This window comes from Moschus berezovskii, chromosome 14, assembly GCF_049115385.1.
Source record: "Moschus berezovskii isolate FMDL1 chromosome 14, NW_MosBer_1.0, whole genome shotgun sequence".
NCBI classification, from domain to species: Eukaryota; Metazoa; Chordata; class Mammalia; order Artiodactyla; family Moschidae; genus Moschus; species Moschus berezovskii.
This window is the reverse complement of record NC_142473.1, coordinates 12,684,563-12,700,015: the sequence shown is the minus strand read 5'-3', so window position 1 is coordinate 12,700,015 and position 15,453 is coordinate 12,684,563. Positions and strand designations below refer to the sequence as shown.

At 39.4% G+C, this 15,453-nt stretch overlaps 1 protein-coding gene and 1 pseudogene across 1 annotated transcript in view; both read left to right on the top strand.

Annotated features, from left to right (window-relative positions):
• Positions 1–15,453, top strand: part of CNTN5 (contactin 5) — a 647,843-nt gene that overhangs the window by 215,428 nt on the left and 416,962 nt on the right. The gene's annotated exons all lie outside the window — the stretch shown is intronic.
• LOC148775539 (small ribosomal subunit protein eS24 pseudogene) lies at positions 397–14,553 on the top strand (annotated as a pseudogene).

Here is a 15,453-nt window from a genome sequence, read left to right as displayed (position 1 = left end):
TATAAGGTGATAGTTTTACTCCTATTTTTCCTTTACCTTTTCTACGTTACTTTTATGTCCTTTCATCTACCACTTTTACTCTGATATTCTCTCCTGTAAATGTAACTAAGAGTTCTAAACTTTCCCATAGACTGACTGTAAAAGCTGAAAATAAGTAGATGTTAACAAATGATGAGTATACAATTGGCACTCAGTATCATATTGTTATATATTTTAAAGCTATTTGTGGACATGTGTGCTCTCCTGGACGTATTTTTCATGAGTGAAACTTTAAATTGATTATAACAAGGAAATAATATTGTGATACACTTTAAATGTGATTTCTCTTAAAATTTTGCTATACAAACACAATTCAGTTTCAATAATAGTGATGGAGTATGAACATGATTCTCCACGATGCGAATGATAAATGAACAATTACTGTGGTTAAGAAAGCCCATGAAGGAGGCAATGATGTAAGCCATGCTGCCACCTGTGTGCATGCCAGCCCTCCACTCCTGCACTTGCCAGCAGTTCCCCAGCTGTCTCCTCTGGGACCACCAAGGAGGGGCATCCCTGGAGGCTGTGCTGCCTGTGGAGTGATGCTGGCACCGCCCAGCTGAGGGGGGACTCTGATGTCCTGGCGATTTTGTGGTGAGGGGCTGGGTTCAAATGAAACATTCCAAACTCCCTGGGGGAAAAGAAAGGAAAGAAAGACCATGATATGAGTATGAAATGAAGTGAGGTTAGGACCAAACCTTGAATAATCCAAATTGCAATGGAAAGATAAAGAATGAAAACCCTATAAAGGAAACCGAGAAGAGATGAGAGCAATAACAGGAAAAACAGTAATGTAGTGTCAAGGAAATCAAGGAAAATGAGTATTTCAATGAGAAGTGGGCGTACAGCTCAAATTGCTGGACTGGGTGCCTGTATTTGTCTCCTGTCTCTATTCTGAAATATTCATATCATCAATGAAGAGAGGTAGCATTGCATTAACAAATGAGACACATTGACATATTTCTGGAAGAATAAGGAACGATGTGAGTTTAAGGATTAGTCAGGCTCGATTTCTCAGTTGTGCCCAACTCTTTGCAACCCTATGGACTGTAGCCCACCAGGCTCCTCTGACCATGGGATTCCCACAACAGGAATACTGCAGTGGGCTTCCACTTCCTCCCCGAGGGGATCTTTTGGACCCTGGGATCAAATCTGCTTCTCCTGCTTTTCAGGCAGATTCTTTACCACTGAGCCAACCTAGAATAAAGTTTATGGGATCCAAAGAAAGGGCTAAAAACCACGCACCCAGTGGAAACCTGAAGAAACTCTGAAATCAAAATTAGCTAAGGGTGGGCATATGATCCAGCAATCGCACTCCTGGGCATACACACCTAGGAAACCAGAATTGAAAGAGACACATGTACTCCAATATTCATTGCAGCACTGTTTATAATAGCGAGGACATGGAAGCAACCTAGATGTCCATCTGCAGACGAGTGGATAAGAAAGCTTTGGTACATATACACAATGGAGTATTACTCAGTCATTAAAAACAATACATTTGAGCCAGTTCTAATGAGGTGGATAAAACTGGAGCCTATTATACAGAGTGAAATAAGCCAGAAAGAAAAACACCAATACAGTATACTAACGCATATTTATGGAATTTAGAAAGATGGTAATAATTACTCTGTATATGAGATGGCAAAAGAGATACAGATGTATAGAACAGTCTTTTGGTCTGTGGGAGAGGGTGAGGGTCCAATGATTTGGGAGAATGGCATTGACACATGTATATTATCATATGTGAAAAGAATCACCAGTCCAGGTTCGACGCATGATGCAGGTTGCTCGGGGCTGGTGCACGGGGATGACCCAGAGGGAGGATAAGGAGAGGAGGGAAGTGGGAGGGGGGTTCAAGAAGGGGAACACATGTACACCCAGTGCGGATTCATGTCAATGTATGGCAAAACCAATATAATATTTTAAAGTAATTAGCCTCCAATAAAAAAAAAAGAAAAAAAATTTTAAAATAAACAAATAAATAAAAATCAGGCAATTAAGGAGAGGGGATTTGAGCTAAGGTATGATGCACATTGTTTGTGGTCCATGTCATAAGGCATGTTTCCCAAAGTAAACCATGGTTGGAAAAAAAAAATGAAATGGTGCCAAACAAAGTAGGACTCACTGTATGTATGTTAAACATCTATGTTATCTTTCAGTATTGGAATCCACTCTTTTCACTATCCCTATATTCAAAAGATCAAAAGGCTTGTCTCAATGACATTAGTGAACTTCCCAAGGAAAGCTAAAGTTATTAATGTGAATTGTGGCACAGAATGCAAAAACATCTCATTTTTGCACATGAATGTCTGCAGCCCAACAGCCAGTTCCAGGCCTTCACATTGAAGCAGAACTGACTGTCGACCCACCTCTCACAGTCACCCCGTCTCAGAAAGAAACCAAGCTTACTGGATTGGGAAACACACAACAGTGACCAGGCTTCTTCGACGTAGTATTTATATACATTGCTAAATGAACTGTTTCTATTAAAAATTACTGAGCTTACTGAAGGTATATAGAGCTTATATCAATATAATAGGCAAAAAAGCGCAAAAAACCCCAGGAACTATTTAATATAATTCCTGATGGCTCATATGGTTAAGAATCTGCCTGAAGTATAGGAGTCCAAGGTTCAATCCCTGAGTAAAAAGGATATGCTGGAGAAGGGAATAGCTTCCCACTCCATTATTCTTGCCTGGAGAATGCCATGGACAGAGGAACCTGGCACACTACAGTTCATAGGGTCACAAAGAGTCTGATAAGACTGAGAAACTAACAATTTTGCTTTCACAGAAAGGCATTGAATAGTTTGAAATTGTTCTTAATTCAAAAGACTTTTACATTACTATTTGATCTCTCTTCAAAATAGTAAATGAAGAGTGTGTTCGTAAGAAGGACATATTCTTGAATGACTTCCCAAGTAGGTGGCTTATATTAAACAGTGTGAAAATAAAAATAGAATATGATCGTGGATGATTCCATTTTTGCCTCACAGTCAGCTGCAATTCCTGCTGGGTTTTACAAACCTCTCACTGCAGAGACAGGCATTATAATGGATATTTCTGCAAACTTGGCAAACACCTCTGCAGGGGTTTGAATATAAAAATTACCTTTAATCTGCTGTGACCATAGAGTTAGCTATAAAAATCATTTCAGAACATTGTGTTTTTGCACTTCTGAGAAAAAAGGAAGATCTTGCTAAAAATAACAGAGACTATATATGCATAGGCAAATTATTTCCCTTTAAGTAAAAATAAAGCTTTATAAACTATTGTAAAATATATTATCTTGGCTTGGAACAAAATCTGTTTATAGACAGTTTATATGAAATGTATTCCAGAAAGCAGGAGTGTGATTTGGGGTGGGGTTGAGGAATGAAACTGAAAAGGCGGGCGGCTGCCTTATGGAGACCAACACTTTGACAGGCAGCTGAAGCTTGGTCCCACAGTACCAGAGCAATATGAGATGAGTTCATGATAATCTCCTTGGCAGATATATCAATGGGCTTCCATCCCTAAAGGTGACTCCACAGGCAGTTAATGCCCATGTGCATTTACAGGATGCTCTCAAGTTGCAACTGAGTGAAACTGGTTGTGTCTCCACAGACCTGGCTGCAGTGGCAGTTGCAGGGAGTAAAACTTCTGGCCAAGGTCATTTAGACATGCAAAAATGATCCAGAATATAGAGGGGGAAACTTTAAAAGATAGCAAGCACATGAGCTACATGATCAGGTTTTCCTCTGCTGGCACTGTGAAAATTTATCTTCACATGTTTACAAATTTGTTGCACACCTACTATGTGTCAGATAATTTGTTACACAGTGGGGATATAATGGAGGGCAAAACAAATGCAGTAATTGTCCTTAGGTAGTTTACAATATAACACAGGGTTACTGAGTGTAACTGTGCATCACAGGATCTGCCTGCCCTCGTTCAGTGCTCCATGGAGCACTCTCACAGATCATTGCATTGTAAACAAGACAGACAAATGTGGCTTCAAAGGCATTTATAAGTAATACAGAATTTTGCTAATGGTTTGGAGGGTAATGAACAAAGGGACAACATTCTGCAAAGCATACAAAACTTTATTAATCACCCCCCTTTAACCATTTCTCTCTTTTGACAGCCTTTTATTCCTACAACTGCTGTATCTCTCCCTTGATATGACACACTCCTGCCTCCCCTACGCTATTATCTCTGGTCTTCTTTCAAGGTCTCACTTTCTCTGCCTCATGTATGACAAGCTCAAACTTTCATTTCTGTTGTCATTCAAGTTCTCAGCCTAGTTCTGAAGATGTTTTTTTCAGTTTATTTTTATTCAATCAACTTTTTTTATTTTTATTCAATCAACATTTACAATTAATTGGTACATGTGAGGCATTGTCCTAAAAACCTTACAAGTATTAGCATGAAAGGATGGAAAATATATACAAGCAAGTATGAATTAAAAACAAAAAGTTTAGATTAATCTACTGATATCATACGTGATACGAAATGCATTTCTAGGTACAGAGAGGAACATTAAGTTATGATAATAGGTTCACTGGAGCAAAGCATCTTCCCACAATCCACAGTGTACAACACTGGGCTCCTCACTCCTCTTCTGCTCCAGACAGAATCTTCACCTATAAGGTCGAATTCCTTCCTAAGGTAGGTCTGAAAGTATTTCTTCAGACCCTTCTCCAGGGCTATAGTGGCTCCAAAGTGGTACAGAGAGGATGAAAAAAAGAAAAGAAAGAAAAATTTCAATAAAAATAGTACTTGGGTTCTTTTGCCACCCCTCAAGTCGGATAGTGCTGAAGAGAGAAGAATAATTAAGGAAGTAGTTTGGATAATGAGTTAGGATATAGTCAGAATGCATGCAGAAAGAGTGTGGCCTTTATTAGAGATTTCAACAGTTGTCACAGTGGGGAGAAAAGTAAAAAGACTGTAGATGCAGATAACCTAAGATTTGGTGGTGGTGGAAAGTCTGATGGCATTTTTTAAAAAATGAACTACAGGCAAAGTTATGAGCTAAGGATGTATGTATAGACATCAGGTTTACTTTTAGAGCAAGAATTGTGTCAATGAGGAAATTATGCACAGAATTACATGCTTACATAATTTATGAATCCACCACATTAATTCACTGCTGAATAAGGCAGGTCCTAAAAGTAGTGGGAAAATATTGAAAAATGGCATACCCTTGAAGATTGTGGTAGGTTGCATAATGGCCCCAAGCCATCCATTTCCCAATTCCTGGAATCTTTGAATGTTACCTTAAAGGGATTTTTGCAGATATGGTTAAGGGTCTTAATTCAAGGACTCAGAAAAATATACAAAGACCAAAGAGAAGTCTGAAGCAATTTACTTTTATCACTTATTGTGTGAAGTATTCATGGCTATTCTAGCAGTATATTGAAGCTGTCTTGTCCCTGCTTGCAAGAGTTGGTTGTGTGCCTCTCTTCATGTCTTGGTAGACTGAGATCAACCATGATGGGAGTAACTACAACATAAAAAATGCAAAGGCTATTTATCAGAGTTCTTATATAAGGGTGTGCTAAGTTGCTTCAGTTATGTCTGACTGTGTGACCCAATGAACTGTAGCCTCCCAGGCTACTCCATCCATGGAATTCTCCATGAATACTGGAGTGGATTGCCATATCCTTTTCCAGGGGATTTTCCCAGCGCAGTGGTTGAACCCATGTTTCCTTTGTCTCCTGCACTTGCAGGAAGTCTCTTTACCATTAGCACCAACTGAGAAGCCTATCAGAGTTCTTACCATTCTACAACCAGAGAGAACTTGTTAACACTCTGCTGGTAATTCAGCACTTAAGGTCACAGTCATTGAATCAGAAATAACAACCTTTGTTGGACTAAACGTCAGTTAAAATGTACCCCTGTTCCACTCCAACCTTCTATGTTGGCTTTGCTCCAGATAAAGTATAGACAGAAAGGATCCTGTGCTACTCTCTCTTTCAAACACTTGAATTGGTTTTGCCACTCAAACAATGAGATTCAGCAAAGTCATTCTTATTTCCTGATCAGCCCATTTATCCCAAGAAAATATGGTAATCAGAATGGAGTTGAGTATTCTTAGTTTATCTCTTTTTCTCTTCTAGATTGTGTTCAGTTCAGTCCCTCAGTCGTGTCCGACTGTTTGCAACCCCATGGACTGCAGCACAGCAGGCTTCCCTGTACATCACCAAATCCCAAAGCTTGCTCAAACTCATATCCATTGAGTCGGTGATGCCATCCAACTATCTCATTCTGTGTCATCGCTTTTCCTTTCCACCTTCAATCTTTCCCAGCACCACGGTCTTTTCCAAAATGTCAGTTTTTTGCATCAGGTGGCCAAGTATTGGAGTTTCAGCTTCAACATCAGTCCTTTCAATGAATGTTCAGGACTGATTTCCTTTAGGATGGACTGGTTGGATCGCCTTGCAGTCCAAGGGACTTGTTTCCCCATCTATTTGTATGAAGTGATAGCACCAGATGCCATGATCTTAGTTTTCTGAATTTTGAGTTTTAAGCCAACATTTTCACTCTCCTCTTTCACTTTCATCAAGAGGCTCTTTAATTCTTCTTTGCATTCTGCCATAAGGGAGGTGGTATCTGCATATCAGAGGTTTTTATATTTCTCCCGGCAATCTTGATTCCATCTCGTGCTTCATCCAGCCCAGCATTTCTCATGAATATATGTTACACAAGCAGGGTGACAACAGTCAGTCTTGACGTATTCCTTTTACTGATTTGGAACCAGTCTATTGTTCCATGTCACATTCTAACTGTTGCTTCTTGACCTGCATACAGATTTCTCAGGAGGCAGATCAGGTAGTCTGGTATTCCCATCTCTTTAAAAATTTTCAATAGTTTGTTGTGATCCACACAGTCAAAGGCTTTGGCATAGTCAGTAAAGCAGGAGTAGATGTTTTTCTGGAACTCTCTGGATTTTTCAAAGATCCAATGGGTGTTGGCAATTTGATCTCTGGTTCCTCTGCCTTTTGTAAATCCAGCTTGAACATCTGGAAGTTCATGGTTCACGTACTGTTGCAGCCTGGCTTGGAGAATTTTGGGCATTATTTTGCTAACGTGTGAGATGAGTGCAATTGTGCAGTAGTTTGAACATTCTTCACATTAGCTTTATTTGGGATAGGAATGAAAACAGACCTTTTCCAGCCCTTTAACCACTGCTGAGATTTCCAAATTTGCTGGCATATTGAGTCTGCACTTTCACAGCATCATCTTTTAGGATTTGAAATAGCTTAACTGGAATTCCAACACATCCACCAGCTTTGTTCACAGTGATGCTTCCTAAGGCCCATTTGACTTCACATTCCCGGATATCTGGCTCTAGGTGAGTGATCACATATCATGATTTTCTGAGTCATGAGATATTTTTTATATAGTTCTGTGTATTCTTGTCACCTCTTCTTAATATCTTCTGCTTCTGTTAGGTCTGTATCATTTCTGACCTTTATTGTCCCCATCTTCGCATGAAATGTTCCCTTGGTATCTCTCATTTTCTTAATGAGATCTCTACTCTTTCCCATTCTGTTATTTTCCTCTATTTCTTTCCATTGATCACTGAGGAAGACTTTCTTATCTCTCCTTGCTATTCTTTGGAACTCTGCATTCAAATGGATATATCTTTCCTTTTCTCCTTTGCCTTTTCATCTTTTCTTTTCTCAGCTTTTTTTAAGGCCTCCTCAGACAACCATTTTGCCATTCTGCATTCCTTTTCTATGGAATGGTCTTGATCACTGCTTCCTGTACAATGTCATAAACCTCCATCCATAGTTCTTCAGGCATTCTGTCTGTCAGATCTAATCCCCTGAATCTATTTGTCACTTCCACTGTATAATCATAAGGGATGTGATTTAGGTAATACCTTAATGGTCTAGTGGTTTTCCCTACTTTCTTCAATTTCAGTATGAATTTTGCAATAAGGATTTCATTTCCTGAGCCACAGTCAGCTCCCGGTCTTGTTTTTGCTGAGTCTATAGAGCTTCTCCATCTTTGGCCTCACAGAATATAATATATCTGATTTCAGTGTTGACCATCTGGTGATGACCATGTGTAGAGTCTTCTCTGGTGTTGTTGGAAGAGGGTGTGTGCTATTATCAATGCGTTCTCTTGACAAAACTCTGTTAGCCTTTGATCTGCTTCTTTTTGTACTCCAAAGCCAAATTTGCTTGTTACTCCAGGTATCTCTTAACTTTCTACTTTTGCATTCCATTCCCCAATAATGAAAAGGACATCCTTTTTGCTTGTTAGTTTCTAGAAGGTCTTGTTGGTCTTCACAGAACTGTTCAACTTCAGCTTCTTCAGCATTACTGGTCAAGGCATAGACTTGGATTACTGTAATATTGAATGGCTTGCCTTGGAAATGAACAGAGATCATTCTGTCATTTTTAAGATTGCACCCAAGTACTGCATTTTCAGACTCTTTTGTTGACTATGATGGCTACTCCATTTCTTCTAAGTGATTCTTGCCCACAGTAGTAGATATAATGGTCATCTGAGTTAAATTCACCCATTCTAGTCCATTTTATTTTGCTGATTCCTAAAATGTCAATGTTCACTCTTACCATCTCCTGTTTAACCACTTCCAATTTGCCTTGATCATGGACCTAACATTTCAGGTTCCTATGCAATATTGCCCTTTATAGCATTGGACTTTACTTCCATCACCAGTCCCATCCACAACTGGGTTTTGCTTTTGCTTTGGCTCTATCTCTTCATTCTTTCTGGAGCTATTTCTCCACTGATCTCCAGTAGCATATTGGGCACCTACCAACCTGGGGAATTCATCTTTCCGTGTCCTATCTTTTTGCCTTGTAATACTTTTCATGGAGTTCTCAAGGCAAGAATACTGCAGTGGTTTGCCATTCCTTTCTCCAGTGGACCATGTTTTGTCAGAACTCTCCACCATGACCCGTCCATCTTGGGTGGCCCTACACAGCATGGCTCATAGTTTCATTCACTTAGACAAGGCTGTGGTCCCTGTGATCAGATTGGTTAGTTTTCTGTGACTGTGGTTTTCATTCTGTTTGCCCTCTGATGGAGAAGGAGAAGAGACTTACGGAAGCTTCCTGATGGCAGATTGATTGAGGGGGAAACAGGGTCTTGTTCTGATGGATGGGGGCATGCTCAGCAAATCTTTAATCCAATTTTCTGTCGATGGGTGTGGCTGTGTTCCCTCCCTTTGGTTTGAGCTGAGGCCAAACCATGGTGGAGGTGATGAAGATAATGGTGACCACCTTCAAGAGGTCCTCTTCATGCACCGCTGCTCTCAGTGCCACCGACCCTGCAGCAGGCCACTGCCAACTCACGTCTCTGCCAGAGACTCTTGGACATTCATGAGCAAGTCTGGGTCAGTCTCTTGTGGGGTCACTGCTCCTTTCTTCTGGGTCCTGGTGTGCACAAGGTTTTGTTTTTGCCCTCCCAGAGTCTGCTTCCCAGTCCTGTGTAAGTTCTGGAGGCTCTGTGGTGGGGTTAATGGTGACCTCCCCCAACAGGGCTTATGCCATACCCAAGTCTGCTGCACCCAGAGCCCCTTTCCCTTCAGCAGTCCACTGCTGGCCCGTACCTCTGCAGGAGACACTGAAACATTTTTTCCACAGTCTCTGTGGGGTCTCTGGGTCCTGGTGCACACAAGGTTTGTTTGAGCCCTTTGAGCAACTCTGGCTGGTACGGGGTTTGATTCCAAACACGATTTAGCCCCTCCGACCATCTTTCTGGGGCTTCTCCTTTGCCCTTGGACATAGGATATCTTTACTTCACTGATAGCTCTGTTGGTAAAGAATCCTTTGCAGGAGATCCCTGTTCAATTCCTGGGTCAGGAAAATCTGCTGGAGAAGGCATAGGCTACCCACTCCAGTATTATTGGCCTTCCCTTGTGACTCAGTTGGTAAAGAATCTGCCTGCAATGAGGGAGACCTGGGTTCAATCCCTGGGTTGGGAAGATCCCCTGGAGAAGGGAAAGGCTATACCCACTCCAGTATACCAGGCTGTACATATTAATACAGATTCTGTACTGGGTATTAAATATTTTATCCTAAACCCAGGAGACTTTTTCTTCTTCTAATCCTTTTTTCAGAGTTTTCAACTTATGGATAGTTTCAAGGAACTTGGAAACTTGTGACCAAAGACTCATACTGGAGGATATTTATTTATTTTAAAGAAGCTGAATGGAATTAAGTTTTTATATCAAGTTCTACAGGAATATAAGATACTAATTTGGCTTTTATTAATCCTTTGTTTATTTTTCTATATGTCTATCTGGAAAGCTTATTATCTTGATATGCTACAAGCTAACTAAAAACATTAAGAATCATTAGATGATTTCTGAATAATTTGCTCAGATGTCCTTGCCAGTCATTTACAATTCAATTTATCCTCAAGCAGATATATGAAAACAATTTGAACTTCTATCAATGGAAACAAAAAATTGTATCAAAGAAAACAATGTGCATTGTTTTATTAAATCCTTTAACAGTCTTAGAAACTTTGAAGAATAATTCAAATTCTTTGAAGAATTATTTAATAAGTGCTTACAAATAATAAGATAAATTGCTTAAATATGAATCTAATTTAGACTTTTTCTGGCTGCCTATATGTAAACTTGATACTGTCATTTAGGAATTAAAAGCCCAAAGATGTAAACTTCTGATAACTGGCATTGTAATGGTGAACATAGCATTCTTAACATAAGTAAAGAACTACGAACTTTGAGTTAGTCTTTGAGTGGAAAACATAATTCACTACCATTAATCTGACTTCCTTTTCTATCATCAGACTAGTCTGCTCACTGTCTCCATGATATATTTCCTCATAGTCTCCTCACAAATGTATCTCATAGTCTGCAATCTGGCACTGAACCTCAACAAACCACTCAAGGTGTTTTCTCAAAATTTGTCAAGTTTCTGTTTGTCAGACACACCAGGTTTTTTTCAGTCTTCATTCTTGACCTATAAAAATCAGTTTAAGCCTGAAAATATTTTCTTTCTTTTCTTTTCTTTTTCAATTTACCTGGCTGTAGATGTTCCTGCAGGCTTCCTTGGTGGCTCACCATAAAGAATCAGCCTGCAATGCAGGAGACACGGGAGATGTGTGTTCAATCCCTGGGTTGGGAAGATCCTCTGGAGAAGGAAATGGCAACGCACTCCAGTGTTCTTGCCTGGAGAATCCCATGGACAAAGGAGCCTAGTCCATGGGGTTACAAAGTATCAGACATGACTGAAGTGACTAAGCACAGCCTACACAGATGCTATTGAACAGGTTCATCTGTACCTTTCACTGTGTCTCTTCAATCTACTCCCTAAGTCAATCATTTCATTTACCTACTGATCTGGATGTGTCTTTACCCATTTTTCTGGTTTGTTTACACTTGGCATATTTTCCCTGAAGGACTTAAGAAGGCTTATCCTTCCAAATGGGGTGTTTCCTCAGGAATTTACTCTTATGCCCCATCTACATTTCTAAATATTCATCTTTATTGGGCACTTCTATTTCTGTTTTCAGTTTAAAATTTCCTACAAACTAACTTCTTTAACTATACCTGTTGTTAGAGATCACTTTTCTTCTAAACATCTAATGCAAATATTTCTGGATCAATCAAAATCCTTCTAATCTCATGTTGCCATTGTCATTTAGTCGCTAAGCCATGTCCTACTCTTTTGCCACCCATGGACTATAGCCCACCATGCTTCTCTGTCCATCAGATTTCTCAGGAAAGAATACTAGAGTGAGTTGTCATTTTCTTCTCCAGTGAAACCTTCTGACACATTGCAGGTGGATTCTTTATCAAGGAAGCCTGCCCAGTCTCATGACTTCATACATATTCCATAGGTTTGGCAAGTCCTGTGAAATCTATTGCAATTTGAAATTCTGCAATTTTATTCTTCTTTGCACTTCTAATTACAACAATCTTTGCCTCTTGCCTAGATCAGTGGATTTCAAATACCATTTTCTGAAGTTCACAGTAGGTGAATAATTTTCTCATTCAAAATTCACTTTCCAGAGTACATCTATGTTCTAGGATATAGAAGGTAAAAATGGTCTCAGGCACAATACCAGTGAACTAGCTATAATACCACCTATTTTATTATCAGTCAAGGAAGCTAACAGAAAGCAAGTTCATAAGAGTAGCATCATTAAAGAGATTTAAACTAGAATGTATTTTTATTAATTTTGTTTAAAGTAAATCAGTCACAAAACCAGGTTTGATTTACCACCTACTTTATGATGGAACAAGAAATTTAAGCTGCTTGAGCTTCAATTTATTCATCTGAACAAAGGGATAGTATGGATACTTGTCTCCTGGGGTTATTGTGAGGATTAAATGCATTAATAAATACAATCAATTAGAACAATGCCTGATACATAGTGAGCTTTAGTAAATATTAGCTATTCACACAGTATTTATGACACAGGTGCCACTGCATTTCACTAGTGTGAGGGTAATTGCAGTAAGAAACTACTTTCCTAGACTATTACTATATTGTTTGTTGTTGCTGCTGTTATGTGCTGTGTAAATTCAAACTCCTCTGTTCAGAATTGAAGTTTTAACAGAGGTTGGGGTGAGGGGTAGTAGCACTGGAAGAAGTTGTATATTCCATCACTTGTCTTCACTTATATTATCCAATCAAATAATACTCCCAAATTTTCTTGACTCAACTCCTTCTCTTTTGGTTCTCTCTTCTGAGATACGCTTTTAATTCCTAACTCTGCTGCAAATGTTTGAATGATTTGCCTAAAATCACACAGCTTGTTCATTACAATAAAGAGAATAAAATCTACCATATAGTAAGTATGGTTTGGATTTTATTGTAAAAGCATTTTCTGTTTGTCCATATTGAAATCCATCTGCCACATTCATAATACCCACCCATAACTTTATGACATTGTCGTGCAAATTGTATTTGCCAGCTCAATATTTCACTATCCAGTAGACTTCAGCGTCATCTAAAAATTTGGAGATTTTATTATTTCCACAGTAAATTTACAAAATTATCAACAAATCGCAGCTCCAACTCACCCCCATAGGACTTTTCCACTTTACCAACATGTTGCTTCCTCTACTTAAGGTATTTCATAACAAAATATTTTTCCTTCATGTTATTTCTGTTCACTATCTGTTTATTTAATTTGAAATAACATTTAGCATTAAAATGATCAAAAACTTTTGGAAATCTATAAAATTACATTTAATAGACAAGCTTTTAATACTGTGATCCTTAAACACTTGAATGAGAATAATCTCAGATGCTTGTAAAAGACAGAAATATTGGGCTACACTCAAGACCTACTCAGTCAGAATTTCCGGAGTGGTCCTGAAAACCAAAGTTTTTAACTCCAAAAATTTAAGGAAATCACATGATCAATCCACAATTCTTTGTCAAAATGCAGGGAGTACTTCTGCTCCCCTCTTTCCCCCAAGAACTCCAGTAACCCTCTCCTAAGTGAAGCTGCTAGGAATAATTAAAGGCAAATGGTCTCTCTCCCTAAGATGCAAAAAGACTTCCTTTCTCAGGTCCAGTGAGTCATAAGGCCCTCCCAGAACCATAGTCAGTTAGTAGACTATGTAGTATCTTTAAGAATCAAGAGTGGAGCCACCATCATGAATAACACAGTAAATATCCATACCAGGAAGTTAATGACCAACAGACTATTTCAGTGGAAAAAGTGGTCATGATGTCCTTCACCCTGAAAAGGCAACAATGCTGCTGCTGCTGTCACTTCAGTCGTGTCTGACTCTGTGCGACCCCATAGACAGAAGCCCACCAGGCTCCGCTGTCCCTAGGATTCTCCAGGCAAGAACACTGGAGTGGGTTGCCATTTCCTTCTCCAATGCATGAAAGTGAAAAGTGAAAGTGAAGTTGCTCAGTCGTGTCTGACTCTTAGCTACCCCATGGACCCCATGGACCCCATAGCCCACCAGGCTCCTCCATCCATGGGATTTTCCAGGCAAGAATACTGGAGGGGGCTGCTATTGCCTTCTCCGAAAGGCAACAATACCTAAGACAAAAATTTGGAAAAACTGGGCTTCCCTGGTGGCTCAGAGGTTAAAGCGTCTGCCTCCAATGCGGGAGACCTGGGTTCGACCCCTGGGTCGGGAAGATCCCCTGGAGAAGGAAATGGTAACCCACTCCAGTATTCTTGCCTGGAGAATCCCATGGATGGAGAAGTCTGGTAGGCTACAGTCCACGGGGTCGCAAAGAGTCGGACACGACTGTGCGACTGAACAGAACAGAACAGAACAGCCAAAATGTACAAGATCACACCAGATGTCATTTTTATTTTTGGATTCATAACTCATTTTGGTGGGAGCAGGACAGCTGGCTTTGAAATGATTTGCAGTTCCTTGAATTACATGAGGAAGACTGAGCTCAAACACAGGCTTGTAAGACATGGCCTGTATGAGAAGACGAAGACCTCAAGACAACATCAAAAGGAATGTTAAAACAGATTGAAGAAACTCAGAGGGGCTACAAAGGTCAATGACAATGCTGACAAAAAGAAGGAGTAAAGATTCTATACTAACTATGTCTGTGGTAATTGTGCAGATTTTTCATGAGAGAATTAAGAAACTAAGACCTTAAAAAAATGAAGATTGCTTTCTTGGGAGGTCTCAAGATAACCCAGATCTTTAAATGGATCACCTGGATTCCACTAATGGGGTCATTCTATTCCTGCTATTCCTTCAGAGAGAGGATTAGATGAAAGAGGTAGTTTAAGATTTATATGCAAGTTTAGATTGTGAAATTTAGATCAATATGCTGCTTTTAGTGGAGTATCCTCATAACTGAGTTGCCACGGGTGCCATAAGTCTATTCACTTTATATAGACAATCTTCCTAGTGGTTTCTAGGTGGCTCAGTGGTAGAGAATCCACTTGTCAATGCAGGAGATGCAGGAGACATGGATTCATTTCCTGGGTTGGGATGACCAGGTGGAGGAGGAAATGGCAATCCAATACAGTATTCTTGCATGAAGAATCCCTGTGCACAGAGGAGCCTGGTGGATTATAGTCCATGGGGACCCAAAGAATAGGACACAACTGAGTGACTGAACACACACGTATGCCTAGTATTAACAAAATTTCTATTTTCCTACACTTGCCAATTTTCCTTCTTTACTTTGCACTGCTGTTCTTAATATGATCTATCTGATTTTTCTCTGAGCATCAAATAAAGTATTTAAGAATAACCTTAAGTCTCCCTATGAATCATTTTAAATGATTTCCTTTCATTTTTTTCCCTCCTGAACTAATTCTCACATTTTGTTTCAGTTAATTTGTCTAAAATTGAGTAACTCTATGGTGGATATTTTAAGGTTTCCCTTATCCTTCAAGGTGATTGAATTTACATCCTTATTTGTATCTTTATTGAATTTCATTATTATTTTCTGATCATTTTATTGTCCAGTGC